Here is a 26388-nt window from a genome sequence, read left to right as displayed (position 1 = left end):
TACGTCGTTGTGAAATATATATTTTTAATATTTGCAATTTATTGTATTTTACTTAAAAATATATAAATATATAATATGGACAAATGAAAGTTTTTCGTGTGCCATCGAAAATCTCGTGCGTGCCAACCTTGGCACGCGTGCCACTTATTTGCCATTCCTGGCCTATAGTATAGCATTCATATTACCTAAAATAAAAAAATACAATAAATACAAAATATTTCTATCTTATTCATTCTTTTTTATTAAGCATACAATAATTCATTTTGTAGCATACAAAAGAACCTAGACCTTTTTCTCGAGTCTCTAATGTCATAAATTATAAATGTCAAATAATATTTAAATTTTTTAAGTATTCTCATTTTTATAATTGTTGTTTCAATTAATTTATTATTTATTTTTATAGTATTTATTATTTATATTATGCTGTTCAATAAAAGAACAGCGCAATTAACTGTAAAATCTGTATTGATTCTTATGAATTTAAAATGTATATCATTCAATTTATCATTACCTTTTTTATTGCTATTAAATTTAGTGTTAAATAATATTTAAATTGTTCAGTATTATTTTTGTTTTTTCAAGTTATTTATTATTCATTTTTTATAATATTCATTGTTATTATGATTAAATGTTTTAAATTAATAAATTTATTTTATTTATTTTTATTTCTATTGTTTTCCTATCGCTTTACAATCAATAATAATAAATTGGTAAAGAAAATAAAGAATTTCAATTGATAAATTCAATAAAAAGCTGGAATGTATTATGAACTGGCCGCCGCCGCCGCCTTTATAAATCTGACATCGAACACTGGGGGCGCTGTTATCAATGTTAAAAAAGCTACTTGGTATACTTGTCTATGGACTGAGCTCAAAAGAAAAATATTTACTTTATTTCAAACTCTTAGGCCCTCCTCACACGGGGATACTCAAAAGAAACTGCAATCGCCTAGATACTAGGAGACTAGGCGAATAGGCAACTGCACATGTGTGTTTGAATGGCGTCGTTCAAACGGCGCTACTTAAGTCGCCGCGATTGATAAACTGACGCGACCAGTCAACTGGCGACTAGACATGTCGGTCTCTTCGCTACTTTGGTTGGTCGAGTTGCTTGGTAATTTTTATTTCATGTATAATAAAATATTATAACATGGATCAAAATTTTAATATAAAATGTGTGCGACAAATAGAAAAGTATCCCGAGCTATATAATTATACCTTAAAAAGCTACTCCAAAAGAAATATAAGGGAAAAAGCTTGGAGTGAAGTAGCCACAGAAGTTAAGCTCACAGGTAACTGGTAAGGCCGAGAATATTCGAGTATTATCACAGTAATAATAATAATTGGTTCTAAGTACAATAAGTACATGGTTATGAAGAATTTATTATTTATAAATATTAATTAATTATAATTTTGTTTATATATTTTTAACGAACTGTACTGTCGGGCGACACTATAGTTTAAAAAACTAGAAACAAAAATTTAGTATACTGTGTGTGAAGATAACCGGCAACTGTAGTTGTCTAGTCACCCAGTCTCCTAGTACCTAGGCGATTGCAGTTTCTTTTGAGTATCCCCGTGTGAGGAGGGCCTTAACTAATTTTAAAATTATTCTATATTATATTTGGTGTACTAGGTTATCATATCCAAAATGTATCACTGCACAAGTTTAAAATTTAATCGAATATGTACGTATTATAATTTTTCAATAACTACTGAAATCGAAAAATATTTTATTAACTCTACCGGGTTTTTAAAATAATATCATAAATATATCATAATAATAATACTAATTCGCCGGCCGGTGGACACTGGTGTGTATAATCAACCGGACGGCAGAAACGCCGGCCGGCAAAATCCGGTCGTCTGTTTGGGCCCTTAAGGAGATAATTTGATCACTTTTATCAGTGGCGGACTGGACGACCGAGATACTTGGAAATTTCCCGGTGGGCCGCTGCTGGTATAAAATATATATTTATTAATATTATAATGGTGAAATAATAAATTAAAATATTGTCTAATAAGTAATAATTATGTAATATTATAAAATATTATTAAACATAAAAACCTAGATTTCTGATTAGGTATTTTAAAATGCGGGACTGGCTTGTGTTCGGCCAGACTAGGCTGACAGTAGGTCACTGTAATGAATGGTATTAAATTTGAATTCAATGATATAATATTATTGTGTACGAAAAACGAGATTTTGAGACGGTATGTCTATAATATTACTATAGGTATTAGGTAGGCAATAGGCATATTTTATAATATCATTGTGATTAAAGTAATTAATTTTAGTATTAGGCATTAGTATCATAGATTATATAAAACCAGATGGTGCACTCCCTATTTGGCCCATGTAATTCTCAAAAATGCGAAAAATCAAAACCTACCTCAAATCAGTGTCATCACGGATAGGGAAAATAAGGCTTTATTAGAAATTATTGTTTATTAACTACGCATCTCTGACTTTTTTTACACTGTTCAGCCGTTGTACCACAGATTATATAAATCGATGTGTCCATGCATTCTATATATAAATGTTATGTATATGACTATTATCTACTTATGTTTTATCTTAAATTATGTTAATAAAAAACCAGTAACTTAATAAAACTCTATAATAAAATCGCAGTTTTATTAAGTACATACCTTTAGATACTCCTCGTGTAGAACTGTGTATATTGCTTCACATGTTTCTAGTATAATAGTAGACAGTGATTGTGGTGATATAATTGTAGAATATTTTAGACATTCATAGGTTCTTCCGGTCGCTAAAAATCTTTCATGAGGTGATATAGCATCCCTCATTACAGTATTTTGTTTTTGGATAAGTGGTGTTACTAAAGAAAGAAGGTGCAGATAGGTATTTTCATTCATTCGCAAATAATTATTAAAATCTTTTGGAGTAATTCTCAATTCATTTAACAAATTTGTATGCGAATATTTATTTCTTTTTAGTAACCATTCTTTACACCATAAGTTACGTTTTTTACGTTTTTTATTTTTTAAAATACACATTAGTCCGAGAATTGCAACAGCATCATCTGTCGTCGCCATAGCTGGGACCACTAATGATTTATTCTGATTGTACCGTCAAATCGCTCAGTTTTAACTGAAGGTGTGTGTTTTAGCCATTAAAATGATTTATCGTATAAATAAAACTGTGCAGTCGGATCGCACAGTTTTAACTGAACGTGTGTGGTCCCCTTTAGATATGATAGTAACTGAGTAATTGAGTATTCTAAATCGGATATGTCTTATGGACATTCAATTTGGAATACTCGTTGGATATTCAAAAATGTGTAATAATAAAAAAAATATGAATCTATTATTTTTAATAGAATATTCATTTCATCAGCTGTGTTAGAATAAGTAACAAATATTCTCCTACGAATATTCTTTTAAGATTATATATGATTCGAATGCAATATTAATAGAATAAACGAAATTGAAGAAAGATAGTCCATGATATGAATATCCAGTGTTACTTTGGAGACAACGGCTCTAAGACCGTGATGTATAGTGTAAATATAATATAATATGAATTATACTTACACAGTATGAGGTTTTTATTTAATTATTGTCCGTTTTATCTTTAGTAGTATTGAACTGTACATGTTAGTAGTATATATTTACATGTTTTGTTTGGAATATGTGTTCATGTTTATCATTTTTTAAATTTTTTTTTAAGTGTTAAACTAATATATAAAGTTATTTTTTTGCTATTGAATTGTTTGAGTTTTTAGCTTGGGATATGTTAGTTAAGTTAAAGATAATTATTGCTGCTATATGATGTTTTAATTATATGCCAATTTGTCAGAGCCCAACTTATGAATTTTGGGGCCCGGGTCAAATTTTCTAATGGGGCCTCAAAATTAATTATTATCTAAATTCTAAATTATCAACTTAAATTATAAATGCAGTCTTTATTTTATATAGATTTGTTATAATCAATTTATTTTATAATATTATAAATCAATTATACCATAATAAGGCTATAAGTAATTATTTAATGGCAATTTATATAAATAAAACGAAAGTGTTGGTACAGTTTTTAATTCAAACAAATGTTTACTTATATACATCATGTGCATTGTGTACAAAGTCAAAGTGGAGATGCAGTTTTCAACATAGTAAATGTAAGTCAATGTAAAAAATAAAAAATAAATAATAATTAAAGAAATTATTTGTTAAATTATTTAAGACAATGGTTTTTTTTCTAGGTTTTAGTTCACTAAATTTTTTAATTAGATCTGAAAAATCAAGTGTATTTATAGTTATATCCCTTTCAGCGTATAGACGAACGAGTGAATTTAATTTTTCTTGGTGAAGGGACGTTCTTCTGGCGTTTTCAATTAGCTCTAATTTTGAATTTGTTCTTTCTGCTTCACAATTCGAAACTGGCAAAGTTAAATAAAGTCGTAGAGAAATGTACACATTTGGAAAGACTTCTCATGTACATATAAGTAAATATTTAGGAGAAATTATTGGTAAATTTAACTGCATTACATAGCGTTTGGTTCGAAGCCGCTAACGGACGACAGCTCACAGGTAAACGGCTGACGAGCCGCATTATTATTACAGGTACCATAATAGTTACTTATACCCATTGTATTATAGTGAGCCAGCTTCGGCCAGTTTTGTATATTTTGTATTGGGCTAGCCTGGGCCTATTTTATATTGTTGCATAGCCATTTAAGGCAAATTTATTATTATTGTTTATTATCAGGCCAATTTTATATTTATTTGTATTGCCTGCCAACTAAGGCATTATTATTATTATTTTATATTCACTGTCTTAGGACAATTTTTGTATTATTTATACTTGTATTGAGCCAACAGACTCACAACTTTTATTATCAAATTATTATATTACTATATCACATTGTTGAGCCAGCAGGGCTACTATTTATTATTTACATTATTGTCAAAATAAAACTCAATTATTATTATTATACATACTATATTAGTTATATCATTTTTCTTTTCTGGTTGGTAGTGCAGCACTTTGGGTAGCCTGCCTTCCTGCCGTAAAGGCGTTTTAATATAATTAAACAATCCATATTAAAGCCGAGTGCGGCTACAAATAGTTTAACCTAGTTTTAACACAGTAGGTATTTGAATATTCACAATTAATGACAAGATAATTAGTTATATTGAAAAAATAGAAAAATTTATAAACTAATAGATTTTGTATATGCAGTAGTATATTATAGTTACCTCCTGTGGAACAGTGTACAGGCAAAAAAAATACTAGGATCACAACATAATAATTAATTAAATGTAATAATTTAAAAATGTTAAAAACCCAAATATAATTTATTACAAAAAATCAAAATAGGTACTTAATATCTAATATCGCTTTAGGGAATAGTACAAGGAAAATAAAATATATAACAGTGGATAACAATTAGAAAAGTAATTAATTGTAACACTTTGAAAATATTAAATATTTAAAACAAAATATGATTTTACGAAAAACTAATATTATTACTGTGGTAACATTATAAAGAAAATACAATACCTATATAATTTATATAACAATTAAAAATATAACTCAGTATATAAAATTTTAAAAAATAATGAATAATTATAACCTAAATATAATACACTAAAATTGAATTACAGTGGCTGCTTCATGGCTGTGTATATGGTCCAATTTCCCTTTGAACGTATCCATCATTATGATGACCGGTACTCCGCAAAAACAAGAGATCTTGTTGTTCATTAAGACGCTGGACATTTTGAGCAATAATATGAGTGGCAATAACTCGTTCCGATCTTGATATGCCATATCTCACCTAATAAAATTAAAAAATCATATTTTATTTTAAATTAATTAGAACAAGTTAAGTATGTAAGCATTTACCTTGAGATTATTCCGTACTTGATTAAACTCAACTGAAAACTGATTTTCAATGTAATTTAACTTTCCTAAAATAAAAGGTGGCGCTATCAAATAATGGATAAATCATATAAAATTAATATGATATTATACTATAGAAACTACAGCAGTAAAGACAAATTGTTTCACATCAAGCTAAATATTAAATTAACTAAATGTTGGACCTAAGGCAAAATAATCAAACATAAATAAATAGGCTAGGGTGAGATGTCACAGATTTGCCAGGACACAACTGATTTTCAACACATTGTCCTGAGGAAGTATCTCAATGAAAGGTCCCGAATAACAAATTTTGGTAGTCGAAATACAGTTAACAATTATTGTCTATTATATAAAAATGTCAATTCATAATTACATTCTGAATTTCATGCATAAATGAGTATTAATTTATAACAAAAATCTAGTTTTAAAATAATTGTGATGTAATTAAAAAAAAATATATTATAAATTATTTTGATAAGCTAGGACACAAGCAAAAAATAATAAATTAAAAAACCATTGACCTTAGTACAAGCATTACACATAAAATCAAGCAACTACAATAGTATACAAAAGCATGCTTTAAAAATATTATCAAGAATATAATAATCATTTTTAACTAAAATTAAAATACACATAAATTAACTTACTTATTTGTAACACACTATTGAGCATGTAAATCATAACACATTATAATTACAAACATTTAGGACAAAGATGCAACACAAAACACTTCAGACATTATCTGACTCACGGAGAAAATCCCAAATATTAGGATGACGTCTCATTTGCGCCAATAATGTTGAATGGAATGACTCTAAATAGTTGTTAGTACGATAGTCTTCTCCAAAAACACTGATAAACTCTGGACGGACCTGAAAAAACCAATAATGCTCAATATATCCAATTAAAAAATTTCTCATTCCCTGTTCGACTTCAGGAAATTGTTGAACATACTGCATGATGGCCCTAAAACCATCATACATACAAAACTGAGGACATAGAGGATGACCCCTAACAGCTGGCAGATGAGGCAGTGCAAGAACCATTCTGAAAACACAAGCTGCTTCAGGATTTCTCTTGACTAAATCCAAAACACCATTCAATTTTCGATGACAACGCCGCACAATTTATTGGGTGTAATGGAACCAGCAACATCCCAATCTGCTTTCTGGAAAAACTTGTTGAACTGCATTCATGAGTTCTTTTTCAAAATCTGTAACAAATCTAATTGAATTATAGTTTAAAGGTAAAATTTGTCGAACAATATTAAATAATTTAATGTAAGTTTCTTCTGTCCGACGTCTAAGAAGAACATACACCATTGGGAACGATACACTCTTAAATACCACTTGAAAAGTCAGAAAACTTCTTAAGTCTGCAGGAGCAGCAGGAACAGTCTTGAATGTTCCGTCAATTCCAACTGTTGTAACTGTGGCCAACTCTTCTCTAAATCTCCTAATTGCATCCAGGTTTGCAAATATAACTCCTTCGCTTGATCCATTGACTAGTAGTTCTTGCTGGAAGAATGTTGATGGGGGTGTTTGAAGTTTTTGACTGTAGGCAGCATTCTCTGGTCGGGTCAATGCTTCAGCGAGCTCATGGATGTTTTCAGGTATGCGTCCACCGTTTGGTTGACGTGACCTCCGCATCCTCTTCCATCTTCTCTGTCCTTGCATAAATTTGTAATTGTTAGCAGCTTCTAGATACCTAAAAAAATTAAATATTAATTAACTAAAAATAATAAACTTGAATAATTGGCGAACAGAAATACCTATGTGTTAACTGTCTAAACCAAAAAATGATAATCAAGTATTAGGAATAAAGATAAATATAATAAATAGAAAAACACATTTAATATGCACCAAAATTAAAAATGTATAACTACAAAACTTGACAAGTTCCAGGCATCTAACATTTATTTTAAAATCTTTTGTTTCATGTATATACAATGTGATATTAATTAATCAAACATCTATCATCCAGTGGATATAATAAGAAAAAATAGTACCTACGTTACGATAGTACGTTCAAAAAACAGCGTGCGGTTAAGACAATATTGAATAATACCAAAAGCTCAAAAGCATGCAAGACACAACTATTACACAAGTACCGTCGTGTTCGAGAGAGGTTAAGCGAGTCAGTCGTTTCCCGTACTTAATGAATTGTAATGATATGACATGAGTCGTCTTGGTGGGGTGGGAAACTGGGAAAAATGTCTCGCAAAAACCGTTACAAAACACAGCAATAGAATGCTAAAAACGCGGAAATTAATAAACACAATACATAATTTATTTTGTATTTCAAGGTGGTTTATTTATGAATACTGCATTCTGGATTGAACTTATTTGAGGTTGGGTAGGTTCTCTATCGGCCATTTTCTGAAATTCTTGATTTTCTTGATGAATTCTTTTCTTTTTTTTTTAATTTTGTGATAAATTACTTCAAAAACGTGCTACCTAGAGATTTTACGTTGAAACAACTCATCACTGATTTCAAATTTAAATTAATCTTTTAATCTTGAATTGTATACTTAATTCCAGGGCTTGAAACCGATTGAAATAATTTCGGTTTCGGTTTCGATTTTGAATACCAGTTTCTAAATTTTTCGGTTTCGGTTTCAGTTTTCAAAATCGGTTTCTAAATTTTTCGGTTTCGGTTTTCAATATCGGTTTCTAAATTTTTCGATTTCGGTTTCGGTTTTCAATACCGGTTTCTAAATTTTTCGGTTTTGGTTTTAATTTTTCAATACCGGTGTTAAAAATGTAATTTCAATTTTGTATACCGGTTTTTACATTTTTAAAAACGGATTTCCAAGCAGACTTGAAATTATAATTGAATGGTTTTATTATACTTAATTACTTGATAAGATTTTTGAATGTTTGATACAAATAAGAGAAATGTTTTAATAGGAGTGATTTTGTAATTTTATTGATTATTCTAAAAATTACAAGCTATAAGGAACCTAGAAGTTAGAACAAAATTAGAACAGTTTGAACTTTAAAGAAATGTATTACATTCATCACTAGACTATCTTTCTTTTGATGAAAACCTCTTCCTTGTTCGGATTTTTTCTTTTGTAGCATTTTATTAATAATAATGAAATAATACTTAATTGTCTTATAAACAAAGTAAATATTTACCTATAATAAAAAAGGATAATACATTCACTATTAAGTATTTTCACACTTGACATTTTTTTTTTGTATAATTAAACACAAATTTATGATCATTGAAAATGATAAAAATTAAAAACATACAACAGAAAAAATTATGCTCCAGTTATAATAATCATTAAGGTATAATTATTGTTTAACACCAAAGCCACAGTTATGAATTAATATACTATTTTTTAAATTTTTATTTAATCACCTTCTTCATTAAAGTATTATATATATTTTTAACATGATTTTTTAAATAGTTCATTACATCTTATAATCATTATAGCCTCCAAAAGCTCTTCATCTAAAGATGCACGCAAATCTGAAATGATAAATTTCAGCCCTGAAAAACTTCTTTCCACGCTGGCCTGAAAATACAGGGTGATTCTTTTATCAAACAACACTCATTATTTCAAAAACTATTGACTTTTTTCAAATTTTTTTTTTTTTTTAATTTGTAGATCCATCTTGTTCTAGAACTATATATTTTTTAAATATTTTCACCCTTATATTTATCAGGTAAACCATTATCAACTTTTGATTTTTAAATGACAACCTATACTTAAAATTTCATATACTAAAAAGGCTATTTTTTTAATGTATTTTCACGTTTGAATTTTCATTTTTCATTGATTCGTTTACAAGATATAGCCTCCCAAAGTTAGGTGGTTTTGGGTGGTGTTTGTGTGTTATAGGTGTATGTTAGGTGGTATTTACACACAAACACCATATAAGTGTTGTTTGATAAAAGAATCACCCTGTATAATATTTGGTACAATTTAAAAATTCACATCAAATATACTAATATGAGTATATAAATTTACTTGAGTTGCTGGAATTGCTAATAGAACACAAACTTACTCATACAGTTCAGGATGAATTTCTTTATTGTTTTCCCAATGTTTCATTACAATATCATTGTAAGGAATGCGCTGGACATTTTTAAAATTATTTAAAATGATTGTGATAGTTTGTGTAGGATTTGAGGAAGTGGACAATTAAGATAGATTAGAATGATTAGATGATTGGGAAGACAGACAATTTTCAAAAAAATCTTCGGAATTTTGGTCGTTTGTATCAACCTCATTATGAACTAAAAATTAAAAATATATTATACAATATTATATTAAATTGTAAAATGTTCAACTACTTTGTGTCTGTAATTATATTAGTTTACCTGCAACATCAATAGATGAGTTGGAGCTATTCAACTCAGGATTCTTATGTTTTAATAACTGCAATGTTTCCCAAGTCTCAACAAGACGATTAATAGCTACACTTTGTTGATCACGAGTCAGTAAACACTGATATCTGGGATCAATAAAAATTGCTGTAACAGTTTACAATTAAATAATTAGTAATAAATTAAATAGAAAAATTGATGTTTACATATACATAATAATATAGTCTATAATAGTATAATACAACTAGCCATAAGGTACACATTCTGGATATATAATAAAATACACATACCCGCTAAGAATGTGGTATTTTCCAAATATTTTTCTTTGAGTTCTTTCTCCATACCTATTTTTATGGTCTTAGCTAGTATTGAACCATCTGCATTTAATCCATGTATAGCTTAGAACCATATACCATAAAAATCAACCAAATTGAGATTTTGTTTTTGTAATGCAAGTGTAGCCGTCTTTGCAAGATTAAGAGCGTTAACCTAAATTTAAAATGATAAAAAATGTAGGTATTAGGTAAGTATAATTCACCAGTATAAAAATTAAATTCTAAGTTTTGGTATTTGTTTTCGGTATTTTTAAACATGGAAGTTTATTATTACTTATTATTTAGTTTAATTAGTTATTAAACTTACAACACTTTGTATTGACTCCCATTCACAGTCCCTTAGTTTGATATCTGGATTTGTTCCATTGTGCAGCTTACAAAATTCTTTCAATTCTAAGAGTCTGAAGAGCATGTTGTATAGAGAATTCCACCAAGTCTCTATATCAATGACAGCATACCTACTTCAAATTTTTTCTTTTTAACCAACTAGCAATGCTAGTCTAGCATATTTTGGGGTTCTGAGCCTTTTTACAACCTATAGAAAATATTTATATTTAATATGTTATCAAAATTAAAGATACTAATTACCCAGGTATTAAGAATATTTTATTTTAAAATTACCTTTCTAGCTTCAGTTATACAACTGGTTATAGGTGCATTTTTTAAACCACTCAGAACACACAATTGTAAGGAATGTACAGAACATTGTATGCATGATGTTATTGATTTAGGTTTTAGAGCATTGATTACAATTTCTTGAAAATCTTTCACTTCCTTGTATAGTATATTGTATAGTATATTATAATGTAAGAAATAAATACTTACAATAAATTTAATTTTATAAAGTAAGTGTAATAATGTGGTTTTTTTTAAATTACCATTATTTTCAAAATCATCATTAAAAAGTTCATTCTCAATATCATCTGTTGATAAAGATGTTCCTTCTCCATTTTCATATTCTAGTTCAATACCAGAATCAGAATCATTTTCATTTACATTGGTTTCTATCACATTTAATTCTTCACATTGATCGTTCATTATTCTAGCTAACTTCACCATATTTGCTGCATTATAACAGGTTATTGTATAAATTTGTTCTTTAACCATATTATACTTTTGTAGCACTTCAAGAAGCTAACAAATAAAAAAAAAAAATTAAATGTAACTAAAAATTTGTAGACATAAGTATGGAATTAATATTTAATGTACCAATTTTTTTTAAATTATCGACAGTGTGTTGTTCACAAACTTCTTTCATTGCTAAAGTTGCCAAATAAACTCTACCATTTTTTACATACTGGATATTCACTCCCATTATAGAACGGTTGTGGCGTTTAACACAATCGATCTTCAAACTAATTAATTTATTGTTGACATCATTAGTAATTTCACTGATTGTTCGAGATATATTAAGCTTATCGTTATAATTTCGTATTACAGCGTGAATATAATGACCTTTATACTCGATAAGCTCGCCGAGCTCTACGTCCCCCTCCTCCCCTCTGATATATATAAAATCGGCGTATGTCCAGCGTCGATCGGTCGTCTGTTCATTTTTTTCTCCCGAGCAACGTACTCGCTCTCGGTGCGTGTGTGTGTGCTACGTCCACACCGTTCCGCGTCGTTGTTGGCCATTTTTGTGTGCCGTTGTTGGCCGTCTTGTGCCGTTGTTGTCCGTTTGTGCGACGTCGCCCTCAGACGACGTGTTTTTGACCACGCGGACGCGGAGTCGGAGATCCATGGCCCGGCAGCTGCATTATACATTATGTAGTACCTGTATGACGTATGTCTTTATACACACATAATCACCTGGCCTTTTTGCTGATCAGCCCGTGGGTACACTGTCCAAGCATTCCAAGCCTAGGAGTTGGTGAGGTGGATGGCCGGACCGGTATCGTTAACACCTTGAATTTGACTATTATTTGTACCACAAAATTGTATCTATGTTTGAGCTGTGGTAACAATCACGTTAGCATGTCTATTATTATTTACTGGTATTACCTAAGTGTTTGTATTAATTATTATTATTATATTATAATCTTTTGGGCGCCCACCAGTTAGTACTCATATATTGTATTATAATCTACTTGATCTTTGTTAATCTATTATACATTTATAGCACGACAGTGCAATCAAAAATAGTTTCTTATATATATGTTGTTCTGGTCACCCGATCCTTTGCAGGTCACGTTAAAATTTATTTTGTTATTCTATTTGGAGATAATCTGGGTAACATTTAGTATATATATTATTTATCACCATCTAAGGCCAACCGCCACCCCCGCAGGAGCCTTTGTGGTACATTTCTGGTAGCAGAGCGTGGTTACTTTTTACGTTTATCTCGAATTATAACAAACTTTGTATATTGGTACGGCCGACAGCCGCACCGGTTAGTGTGACATATTGCAGTTGGGTTTTCGTGGTGTTGATATTATTCCGTCGTTGTGTTAGTTATTCATTAGTAGAAATAACTTTTATATCTATTATCGATTGTCGATAGTGAACGACCAGTGGTTATTACCTAATTGGCGTCACGTACGACGCACTAATACGTATAGTAGTATAACGCGTAAATTGTTTTATTCGTATTATTTAAAATTTAAATTATATTTATATTTAACTATTTGTTTTTTCTGTCGTATAATATATTTTTGCGATGGACGATCAGGAAGCCGGTCGCGTTAACCGCGCACTTAAAAAGGCCACATTGCGTCGTAATGAATGTATTCGAAATATACGCGCAATACACGATCTCGCGCTGCGTTGTATTGAGGACGAGGATTTAGTTCCACAATTGGTGGTTCTTTTGAGTGAAGTAAAAGAATTATGGACAGCGTTCACAACTGAGAGCAACACAGTTATTGATTGTTTGGTTGATTTAAATCGAGATTCCGAGTATCCCGTGGATCAGGTTGCAGAGCTACGTGAACTAATTTCGTATTCTCGTGCCACAGCCGATCGTTACGTAAAAAAGCAACACAATATTGAGAGGTCGTTGCGAAAGGGGTCCATTACATCCCAAGTAAATTATGGGTCCGCGAATGAGTCAATCCTCGAGGGGGACAACATTGAACTTAACCCCCCCTGTAGTAATGCTGATATGGTAATTAACAATTCGCGCGGGTCACAGAGAGAAGGCGTTTCGGTAGACAACGAAAATTTAAGTGTGCGTAACATGTCCAATTTCAAACCGGCACGGTTGCCAGAAATTCCATTACCCATATTTCACGGTGATATTTTTAAATGGCTGACCTTCCGAGACCGTTTTACCTCTATGGTCGACCAGCGCCCGAATATCACTGAAATTGATAAGTTTTATTATTTAACAGGTTGTTTGCGAGACAAAGCACTAGAAGCGATAGCCGGCGTACCGGTGTGCGGTGATAATTATCAACTGGCGTGGGCCACATTGACCGCGCGTTTCGATAAACCGCGACTAGTAGCATCCTCACTTATCGAACAATTATTAAACGCGCCTAAGTCCGTAAACGAAACATTAATTGATTTAAACAAATTTTTATTGACCTTTGACGAAGGGGTTTCGGTACTTGAGTCAATGAAAATTCCGGATCTGGGCGACTTCATTTTATTTTCTTTGGCATCGCGATGCTTGCCGTCATATTCGATCAAACTTTTTGAAGCCCAACTTGCGAGTGAGTTCCCAACCGTTAAAGATTTATTGTCCTTCGTAAAATCTCGTATTAAAGTATTGGAGTGTGTACCCAGTGTATCGCGTGAGTCCGTTCACAAATCAGTAAAACAGTCCGCCCTCCAAAAATCGTATGTCAACCCGAAAAGTTATAATTCCGGTGTTAATAATTTTAAGAGGCCACAGTCCTCATCGTTGATGACCAGTACGGGAACATCGAAGTCGAACGTGTCGTGTCCCATTTGCAAGGGGTCGCATGCAGTGTCGACATGCAACAAATTTACTGGGTGGACCGTAGACGTTCGGGAAAAATGGGCTCGTGAAAATAGGTGTTGTTTCCGATGCCTGCGCATTGGTCATTGGGCCCCGGAGTGTAAGTCATCTGTGCAATGTACTAAATGCCCCCGTAGACATCATCCAATGTTACATAGTACGCTGACTACGGTCATCAGTGATAGGGACAGTAACCCAACATGTAATAGTCAGTTGAACCGTGAAGAATCCACGGCACAGTCGTCTCTTTTCGGTAGTAATGCGCAAAATTCATCGTCTGTCGTTCTTGGAACCGCGCTAATTCACATCCGTGACTGTGGTGGTATGTTGCATACCAAACGCGCTTTGATTGATTCTGCGTCCCAGATAAGCGCGATCACCGTGGATTGCGCTGCCCAATTGGGCTTAAGGGTGTCTCGTTGGACCGCCCCTATTTCAGGTTTGTCCGGTACCTCAGTACAGAACGTAAAGGGGCAGGTAAACTGTCACATACAACCCAGATTCGCGACCGACCCGATTTTAAAATTCACAGCGTGGGTATTCCCTACTATTACAGCTCAGATGCCCAGCCTGCCGATATCCGATCAAGTAGCCGATAAGTACATATCGCCGACACGGCACGCCCGTTAGTCCAGCGGTGGAAACTACTCAATCAATCCACACAATCATTTTGGCGTCATTGGCACGGCGAGTATCTGAACTCATTGCAAACGCGTACTCGCTGGACACACGATGAGACCAATCTTGCAGTCAACGATTTGGTTATTGTTAAAGAGCCGAATGTACCACCGCTACGTTGGCGTATGGCACGTGTGGAACAAGTGTTTCCGGGAGCGGACGGTGTAGTACGTGTAGTCAGCTTGCGTACCGCAACCGGCACACTTACTCGCCCGGTGGTAAAGGTCGTAAAATTACCTAATTAAAATATATATAGCCATCCCTACACCTACGCTGCAATATGGCATGCCCCTGTACTGCAAATTATTATGTATACTTACACCATGCGATCAGTTAATGTACCCTAGGTCCTGTGGGCATCGGAGGTAAAGGATGCGTAGAGTTATGTTTGTTTGAATTTTTATTGATATCTATTGCCATTGATGTATTATATATATATATAAAAAAAAAAAAATGTATTAATTATTTACTCATGAATTGTAAATCGTGGCATAGGTATTTGTTTTTTGGTTTTTTTGATTTTTTCTTACGCTGTTAAATTGTATTGATATAAATTATTATTGCCTTATGTATAATTATTTTTGATTATTTTGAGACTGTGCGCCCTTTTGCAAGGTTATTTGGGTGACCATTTGATATTATAAGGTAATTTATTGAATTATTATTTCATGCTACGATCTATTTATTATATATTATTTTACTAACTTCCCTTTATTTGCATTATATTCATCGTATTTGGCGATTCTTTAAAATATTATTATTCTTTGTTTTGAACATTGTATTTTTCTTTTCTTTTTTCTTTCTTTTAATTATGTGTAATGTATCAGGTTGTCACCTTCCTCAGACATCAATCAAGTTCTTCAGCAGTGGTCACCTTGGTCGATCATTATATGCCATTCCATCCACATCCAGTTGTAAGCCGCCCTACGTCTTCCAAGGGGGGGAGGATGTTCGAGATATATTAAGCTTATCGTTATAATTTCGTATTACAGCGTGAATATAATGACCTTTATACTCGATAAGCTCGCCGAGCTCTACGTCCCCCTCCTCCCCTCTGATATATATAAAATCGGCGTATGTCCAGCGTCGATCGGTCGTCTGTTCATTTTTTTTCTCCCGAGCAACGTACTCGCTCTCGGTGCGTGTGTGTGTGCTACGTCCACACCGTTCCGCGTCGTTGTTGGCCATTTTTGTGTGCCGTTGTTGGCCGTCTTGTGCCGTTGTTGTCCGTTTGTGCGACGTCGCCCTCAGACGACGTGTTTTTGACCACGCGGACGCGGAGTCGGAGATCCATGGCCCGGCAGCTGCATTATACATTATGTAGTACCTGTATGACGTATGTCTTTATACACACATAATCACCTGGCCTTTTTGCTGATCAGCCCGTGGGTACACTGTCCAAGCATTCCAAGCCTAGGAGTTGGTGAGGTGGATGGCCGGACCGGTATCGTTAACACCTTGAATTTGACTATTATTTGTACCACAAAATTGTATCTATGTTTGAGCTGTGGTAACAATCACGTTAGCATGTCTATTATTATTTACTGGTATTACCTAAGTGTTTGTATTAATTATTATTATTATATTATAATCTTTTGGGCGCCCACCAGTTAGTACTCATATATTGTATTATAATCTACTTGATCTTTGTTAATCTATTATACATTTATAGCACGACAGTGCAATCAAAAATAGTTTCTTATATATATGTTGTTCTGGTCACCCGATCCTTTGCAGGTCACGTTAAAATTTATTTTGTTATTCTATTTGGAGATAATCTGGGTAACATTTAGTATATATATTATTTATCACCATCTAAGGCCAACCGCCACCCCCGCAGGAGCCTTTGTGGTACACTGATGATTGTATTTGAGGCCGAAAATATATGTTTTTAATGTTGTGTGAATTAATAGTAAATCCTAATTTTAAATAAAAAAATAGTTACAAATAAATATATTATATTATAATATTATACATTTATGATTGAATATATTGATACAATAAATGGGTATATTGTATTACATGATGTATTTAAAATGAAAAAGTGAATATAGTCAAAGGCCGGCCGTTGACTGTTACCATTTCGGTACAGGCTTCTATTAGTTTAAATTTATCTACATTTATATATAATTTCTTCTTTGAAATATTTATCATCGAATCCAACGGACCACATTTCTAAAAATAATTATACTGTATATAAAATTGTTTTATTATTAACATATAAAATACATTAGCAACAATAATTAATAACTTTTTAAGATAAAAATTAAATTTTTAAAAGTTATTTTCTTATTCATATTATCTAAACCCAGGTCCACAACAAATCAGGGATTAAAGTAGTTGGAACTTGAACAAAGTATACATTGTTATAATAGTTAACATTTTGAATAAACTTTAGTTATAAATTTATAATATATACAAATGTATAGGGTGAGTTAAATTGTATAACTACCTATATAATTAAATTTAAGCTACATAAAATACAGAAATAAAAAAAAAGCGGCCAACTGCGAGTCGGACTCGAACATGAAGGGTTCTGTAGCAGCAAGTAACATAAATAATAAGTCGTTGGCCCACCACCAGGTCCAGCAGAAGTCTTATACCAAGTCTCAGTCCATTATGGCATTATAGCTCATTTTAGTCTGTCTTAGCCCGTGATTAAGATTAAATTTTTAAATACATACATGACAAAATAGATATATATAATATTATATTATATATATATTACTATTATTATTATTATTTACTTTTTTAATTATTAAAAAAAAACTACTTCTTAGATCTCGTTCAAACCAATTTTGGTTGAAGTTTGAATGTTAATGTACATCATATATTTTATCATTCTCTTATATTAGAAACCTCAATATCATTTTTAAGATCTATCCATAGATACCCCACACGTATGGCCGTATGGGTTGGATGAAAAATAACTGTTGAGTTTCAGTTCTAAGTATGGGCAACCCCTAAAATGTATTTATTTTTTCTATTTTTATGTGAAAATCTTAATGCAGTTCATAGAATACATCTACTTACCAAGTTACAACAGTATAGCTCTCATAGTTTCGGAGAAAAGAGGCTGTGAGACCATGACGGGCAGACAGACATGACGAATCTATAAGGGTTCCATTTTTTGCTACAGAACCCTAAAAACATTAAAACCCTACCTATCGTATATCTGATATGACAACAAATTTAAAAATCTTGTTTAAATATTAAATTGTATTTAACAAATTAGTAAAACCTTATAAATGATACCTAAGTAATACCTACCAAAGAAGTCGGTTACATTGACAATTTATTGTAGATTCATGAATACACAATATACGAGTATACCTAATATGGGTAAAATGTAATTATCCGTCATAACTATGAAGAAACTAATAATTTATGAATTGCTTCAATTTTGTTAAGTTGACATTATAAAAAAATATGTAGGTAAGCATTTTGCAATCAAAGAAACCGACACTGATTATTTTAATACATAGGTAGCTAAAACTTTTTGGTAAAATATTTTTATATTCTATGAAAATTACTGAAATGTGGCTCTTTCAAATATGGCTATTATTATTTTAATAATAGTACGTAACCTACCTATCAAAAAGGCTATAGGTATCAATATATTTTTAAGTTTTTTTATATTGTAAGATTTAATTCACATACCTAGGGTAATGTAATAGGTATAAAGTGAAAAAATAAAATCATACCCTATATTATTAATTAAATTGATAAATATTTACCTTTGATGGAAATAAGCTGTGATCATTATTATGTTGACGCTTAATTTGACCATCATTTTTCACTGCTTTCAAATTTAAATATTCGTTAGGATGGAAACTACGAATATGTGTTTCAAGATTATTGCTGTGATGACCTTTTAAAATACGTTTTACACATCCTTCAACAGTACACGTGGACTCATCTGTTTCTTTATTGAAAGTGAAAAACAAACGTTCAACAGGATTAGCATTCTTTCTACCCATAATTGCTTATGTAATTGAAGTAGGTACCTATTAGTAAATAAATCATTTAGATAAAAATAAAAATTGAAAGAGTTAACCTTAACGATAAAAATTAAACAATACTTACCAATTAAAAGAAATATATAAATGTGTGTGGTTATAAACTTAGAACTTGCAAGTTATACATAAACGTAATACAGTACACATTAGAACAACACTAATAAGAAAAACAACCAAAACCTAATGATGAAAACTGAAGAGTGTGGAACGACACTGTAAACAGTGAACAGTGAACACGAATAGTTGAAACAAAATAATGAAAAATTAAATAACAAAAAAATATAATTATTATTATGAAACTAAAGCGGACTAATAAACGTCAATACACGGTACGAAAATAATAAATATCTAAAATATCCAATATCGGATTGAAATATGCTCTAAACAGTGAGGGGAGATTAGGGAAAAATTAAAAATATGGTTATTTTTAAAAATAAAATAATTAGGTATTTAATATTTTTATATTTAGTGTTATTATTATAAATTTATTGTCATGGTGGGCGTACGATCACGCACACAATTTAAAGCCCGTGCTATTTTAAGATTTTCCTGGTATTGTACATGTATAAATAATTGGCTCTCGGTAATTATATGATTATCTTATTATTTATTGTTAGATCATTATACTATTTAAAATTTAATACTATTCAATAAAATATGAATAGACATAATATACGGGCCGCCGCGGTCTTCCGTCAAATAATCTAATGTTGTTTTCAAATGTAATGTGGTGCCCAATAAATAACTATAATATAATAATAAATTATAATAACAAACACTATATTATTATTGAGTTATAACTTATAACTTATAAACTTATAACACAATACGGGACAACTAGTACCAAAAATCGCGACACACGGATAATTCCCCTGGGCAAGTAACGAACGGTCTAGGATTGAAACTTGAAAGATACAAATATAGCGCATTCGAGTATTTTTAGGGTGCTGTATCGTCTATACAATATTATCATTGTTTGTCCCCTATTGTCATATATTATAGTATTTGCTAGCAACTATAATTTATCATTACTTAAAGTAACTAATAATTTGATGAATAATGAAATACTTATCAACATTTTAATCACGATCTCAATTTTATTATGAGCATTAATTATGCGTATTAATGGAATTCACTTATTTAAAAACACGTCAATTGAAAAAAAACGGTTTTGACTTTAATACCGGTATCTAATTTTTTCCGGTTTCGGTTTTGCCTTTAATACCGGTATCCAATTTTTTCCGGTTTCGGTTTTAAAACGGTTTATACCGGTTTCAGAAATCGGTTTTGAAAACGGTTTCAAGCCCTGCTTAATTCATCAATGAGGGCGCAAAAGGAGCATAAAATTGGCTACAAGAAAAATATTTAAAAGCGACAAAAGTCAATAATATTGTAAAAATATATTATGTTCAATACATAAGATAAAGTATATTGTCATTTTTCAGCATAGGTATTGGAATTAAATAAATTTATACCTACTCAGCATGGTTATTTTTACCAAAAGTTAATTCAATGTTAGAAAAATTTAAAAACTGTAAAAGGAAACTAACAGGGAGTCATTATTCATATTTTAAACCTACACCAATATTTCTGAATGTGGGGTAAATATATAACTGCTCACATAATATACACGTACATTATATTGATATGTTATATTGATAGTTTCTTAATATGTACGATATTGTCTGTATAATTATTATCTTATTCAAGGAGCAAAGAACACCCACATTATGTACTGAAAATACTATTCATAAAACTTTGTATTCTTTCAACTAATTGTGTATTTATTTGAGTGAATAAAGTTAAATAGTTTTTCTCATAATCTGGAGCATATTTTAAAATTCAATAAAGGTGGTGAAATGAATAGGGTTAATAATTTATAAACTTTTTGCATTTTCAAGTTATAACTAATTATTGTAAATTGCATTAATAATAATATGTATTAAATATAATGATATTATTCAAGACATTTTAAAGATCATAAATGTTGTAAAGAAGATACATTAATCAAACATTAGCTCTCTTTTCAAAAGCAAGGATGTGTTAAAGAAAAAGAACATAAACAATTAATAATTATAACAGAACAGTTAGTAGCTAAACAAGTTATTTGATTATTAATCCAAGAGTTAGAACGTTTAGTAAAATATAATTTTATATAATAATAATAAAGATAATGTAAAATGTGAATCTCATTTAAACTTCAGCTAATTTGAAGAAATAATTTTTTTAAATATATTTACAAATAAATTATAAATACTGGAAAGGTTGATACAGTTTAATACATTTTAAACAATCAGTTTGTCACACAACTAAAACACTATAAATAATTTGAAATTTTTGGAATAAAATAAATTTAAGAAACTTTTTTATTTTTGTAATACCAAAAAATGCAAATACTAAAAACATTAATTTTGATAGTTTAAAAGAAAAATATCTAGATGTAAAACCAAAAAGAATGTCCAGTCTGTATGAAAAATGTATACACTGTGTATAAACTGAGTTTTGAAATAACGCTGTTGAAATTTATACTGCAAGCCAGGCTGAAACAGAAATAAAAACGAATAGGTAAGTATTTAATAAAACAATATAAATATAATTTTGTTCATTTTTTTACCAACTAGAAAAAGCATGATATAATGTCATTTTATGTTAATAACTTAACACAATAAGAATGTGTACATAAATATTATAGTTATTATAAATTTGATGAATAAGTAAAGAAACTGCTTACAGCAGATAGCAAACTACCATTTTGTTATAATATAAATAATACCTATTACAAGTTTAGTTTATAATATAATTGTTAGCGCCAGTATAGGCAGTATGGCCATCTATATTGTTATGTTTTGTTTTCGTAATTTCTAATAGCCTTATCATGCATTGCTGCAACACGGTCAGTAGGCCATTACGTTATATTTTGTGTTATATTGTTCTTCGTTCTCCGTTTTCTGTATTCAATTTTAATCTTTGGTTGTCATCTTGTGTGCTAGTTTTCATGTTATTCTGCAGGCGACACTGTAACTATAGGTGGGTTACCCTGGCACCCCAGTGTTCGAATTTTTTATTATTTATTTTTATTATTTTTTATTATTCTTTCAAGCGCTTTGCTCAACTGTCATTCATGTTCGTGTTCGGTCCGTTCGTTTTCCTTTTTCGTTTTAGCCTCTCGCCGAGCAACTTCTGTCCATTTGTACATGTTGTTTTCGTTTATTGTTCGACAATTGTTACAAGACCACGTTTTTCATCTAATCACTTCTAGTAAGTATCGTTCCTAGCAATTCTTATTGCCCTGTATTAATAATTATTCCCATGGTTATAGAATATTGTTATTTGTCGTTAGTTCCACTCATCATCAAGTGGTTGTGTTGCGTTATTTGAGTCGTTTTGGCGTCAGACATCTTCAGTTTCTTTTCGTCGTGTACCTATACTTAATCAATGACTTTAGATAGCTCATGTCATTGCACGATATGGAAACCGATGAAATAATTCACCGCCGTGTAAATAGATAGCGCAACAATGTATATTATTTTTATTATCGAAGGAAATAATAATAAAGCATCTATAACTCAAGATCTATAAAGAAGAGGTTAGCCAGTGTAAGGTGAGGAACTGATAACAACGGTGCGGGGTGGACTAGTGCGTGACGTAGGCAATAGACCTCAAATCACAATCAAATGGTCGTTGCGTTTTGTGTTTTGCGTTGTGCCTTGTGCGTTACTTCGTTTTGAGTGTTCCGTCTTCCGTTCAGACCGTTCGATAATCTTTATTTCTTTTCGTCAAATTGTTGTTTTATTTCACAAATTTACGAATAATCAACAATATATCCGTAAGTTTAATAAAAGTACCAATACACTATCAATATTATTATAGTATATTATATGCCTGTCTATTTTACAGTATTCGCTGTACCACTCAAAGACAAGATATATATTTTTATATACTTATTAATTGAATACCTAGTTAATTTATTATTGAATCTTTTAATACGCCAACAAATATTTTTAGTTGGTTCAATATGCCTGGAACAATGTGTGCAGTTGCATGTTGCAAAAATAATTTAAAAGCCACAAAAGCTTTATCAAGAGATGTTTCATTCCATACATTCCCAAAAGATAACGAACCTCAACGCTTGAAGACTTGGATTTCAAAAACAAAACGAGCAGATAGTTTTAATCCAAAAACAGCTCATATTTGTTCAGAACATTTTCTTCCAGATAACTTTGAACGAAATTTGCAAGCTGAACTGTTGAATATTAAAGTAAAAAGACAACTTAAAAAATCTGGTAAATTTAAAAAGCTTAGTCAATTGTCGTTTGGTGGTCTTTCAATTCCATCATCTGATTGGTTGTCAAAGGTAAAGAAAATTGAAAAAATGTTAAGTCCCCTTTTATCTAAATACTCTGTTTTCAAATCCAAAAATATATCATCAAGATTGTCGAGAATGATATTTAGACGATTACATTGCCAAAATGAAGCAATGCAAAAAGTGGTTAAGACTTATATTTGCCAAAGAATATTCATTAGAATAAAGTTTTAAAATCAAAATAGAAAAAAGAAAATTATCTAAAAAAATGAAAAAAATTTTAAATTATTTTTGTCCTCAATGCATTTTATTGTAATTATATAGAAGAAAAAAATCTTTTTATACCTATTTTTTTTTTTTTTTTTAATGTGAAATTATATTGATTATTATTATATACTTACATTAGAATTACTATCTTTTCTACTTAATAAATTGCTTTGTATTTTTGTAAATTGTATTACGTTTAATTTCATTTTAATGCCATAAATTACTATCAATAACAATTAAGTGTCCTAAATTATTTGCACAAAAATAGTGGTAAAAATGTAAACCAAAAGGGTCAAAATTTCAGTCAAAATGCACAAAAATATGTTCCAATATTCACCATAAACTTATAAGTAGGTATTAAAAATGTATGATGATAATCATTCATTTGTACTTATTTCTGTATTAATTATATTTAACTTGTTAAATTAAACGAGAAAATGAGTAGAGTAGTTTTCGTGTTTTAAAATATGTATTGCTGCTCCCTCTAAAACTTGAGCTTGGTGAATTTCACTATCTGGACATCCAGTTCATGAAATTGTCGATTTCACCACAGAATATAACTATTTCATTTAATGGATGCGACATTTACATAATAGATTGGTGATTTATTAAATAATTACATTATTAATAAATATATTCACATTCATGTTATAATTGAATTATAATTAAAAATGTTAATGCGCCTACAGCTACAGCATATAAACCACCTATAGACCTATGGACCGTGAAATGTGAATTAATATTATTAATAAGGTCTATTGACTACGTCACTCGTAACAGCGAATCACCGCGTTTTCTGCTTACTGGCTAACCTCTTCTTTATAGATCTTGTCTATAACTGCCCCGCGCAACACATTGCCGACGATCGGACGATATTACGATAATAAAAACCGCTTTGTCTAATTTATTTTTTAAGATTACAATTTATATTTTCATGTTTAATTATTTTTTGACCACATATTATGAGATTTCACCGCATTGGAAATAAATATACTAAATATCGCTATACTACTTTTTTTTTATAAATAGTTTATACTATTGAACAGTACAGGGAATATTTCAGGGGGGGTATGACCCCTTAACCTCTGTTATTGAAAAGGTGTAAGTACTTACGTTCTAAGAACAATTAAAAGTTGGATTAAATGTTATAGACACATAAAATAAATGATTCAAACATTTGTACGTGTCACACGCGTTGGTTTATCTATATTGTTTTATTCTTTTAAATGATTCATAGTTAATTATAAAGTTAGATAAAATGTGTAATGTGTAAAATACACAGATTATAGGTAATATTTTTTTCGAACAAACAAGTATAATATTATCACTTTCCATAAATACATTATGTATTAGTATATATTATATTATAATTATATGTATAAGTTTTAAATTTGAATGCAATGATAGCCAATATGTATCATTGTATACGAAAAACGATTCTGAACGGAGATGACTTAGGCATTATATTAGCAAATAATAAACAACTAATTTTTAAAATAAAATTATTTTACATATTTTTTGGGTAGACAACGATTCATTGTCTACCCTAATGCGCTGCCACTGTCAATACTAATCATATTAAGAGGATGACGTCAGCGCACCGTTTGTTTTCTCTCTCTAGGCCACGCGCAACATTGACAAAACGCATTTACGCAGAATCATTTTTTTAATGTTTTTGAATAATTTTAGAGTAAAATCACCTACCTATTACAAAATCGAAAGAGAATAATATTGTTGACATATAGATTTGTCTAAATAATGTCTCAAAATAATTTAAACATCATTTCAATTTCAATTTTTTTTTTTAAAGTCTTATACAAAGCCGAATAATAATTAAATATAAAAACGATATGTCCTTCCCTCACAAATATTATCCTCTATAATTTTTGTGATGGTTAATTTGGTCTATAAGGTTACTCAAAAATCATTAAAAAAAAAACGATTTTAGATTAAAGCGTTTTATCTATGTTGCGCGTGAGTGAAAGAGAAAAGAAATATTGCGCTGACATCTTCTTAATTAAGTATAACTATAAAAAGTCACGATGAGCGAAAATGTATCCTAAATAACCTTACAAATATTTTGACACAATGTTTTTTTTTTATAGATATTTTATGTTCAAATTAAGAAGAAATTTGATATTTGATTAAAAATATCGATTTTATTGTTACTTGATTACTTCGTTAAATATTATTATTGGTATACGTTTTACATCCATTATGTAATGCATACGAAAATTTGAACATGAAATGTGGGGTTAATACTGTGTACTTATATCGTTTTACAGTGGCGTACGTAATGGTAGGGTTCTAGGGTTCTGAACCCCCTCCCCCTCCCCCGATTTTTTTTAATTTAACAAAAAAAAACTTATTCACCACCATTTTAATACACACACAAAAAATTAATGGTAATTTTTAATAGATATAAATTAAATTGTTAATTTATTAATAATTATAATTTGTTAAAAGTTATAACTAATCATATAAAATCTGTTGAGAAAATTATTTAAATTGTTTATTATTAGTAAAATTATTTGTTAGACATGGTATAACACGCATTTATACACAACACCACCCCAAAACTATCTAATTTTGGGAGACTATTATCTTGTCAACGGATTAACGAAAAATGAAAAT

The 26388-nt window shown here is 30.5% G+C and overlaps 2 long non-coding RNA genes and 2 pseudogenes across 3 annotated transcripts; 2 read left to right on the top strand and 2 right to left on the bottom strand.

The window, feature by feature from the left end:
* Positions 1 to 5638: 5638 nt before the first annotated feature.
* LOC149061027 (uncharacterized) lies at positions 5639 to 8972 on the bottom strand (annotated as a pseudogene). Its single transcript, XR_016192468.1, has 5 exons — positions 8904 to 8972; positions 8838 to 8851; positions 6641 to 7596; positions 5872 to 5936; positions 5639 to 5803 (listed from the first exon to the last, which is right to left on the bottom strand). The product of XR_016192468.1 is annotated as an uncharacterized LOC149061027 (transcript).
* Positions 8973 to 9267: 295 nt separating this feature from the next.
* Positions 9268 to 17319, bottom strand: LOC149061024 (uncharacterized; annotated as a pseudogene).
* On the top strand, positions 11969 to 12761 carry LOC149061026 (uncharacterized). Its single transcript, XR_016189484.1, has 2 exons — positions 11969 to 12332; positions 12395 to 12761. It is a non-coding gene; the product is annotated as an uncharacterized LOC149061026 (long non-coding RNA).
* Positions 16288 to 16914, top strand: LOC149061025 (uncharacterized). Its single transcript, XR_016189556.1, has 2 exons — positions 16288 to 16485; positions 16548 to 16914. It is a non-coding gene; the product is annotated as an uncharacterized LOC149061025 (long non-coding RNA).
* Positions 17320 to 26388: the final 9069 nt, after the last annotated feature.

The sequence above is a fragment of the Diuraphis noxia genome, unplaced genomic scaffold (assembly GCF_037042655.1).
Source record: "Diuraphis noxia isolate RWA-SAM2 unplaced genomic scaffold, SU_Dnox_SAM2 contig0001, whole genome shotgun sequence".
In the NCBI taxonomy this organism is placed as follows: Eukaryota; Metazoa; Arthropoda; class Insecta; order Hemiptera; family Aphididae; genus Diuraphis; species Diuraphis noxia.
The sequence above is the reverse complement of the archived record's forward strand: the minus strand, read 5'-3'. Positions and strand labels throughout refer to the sequence as shown.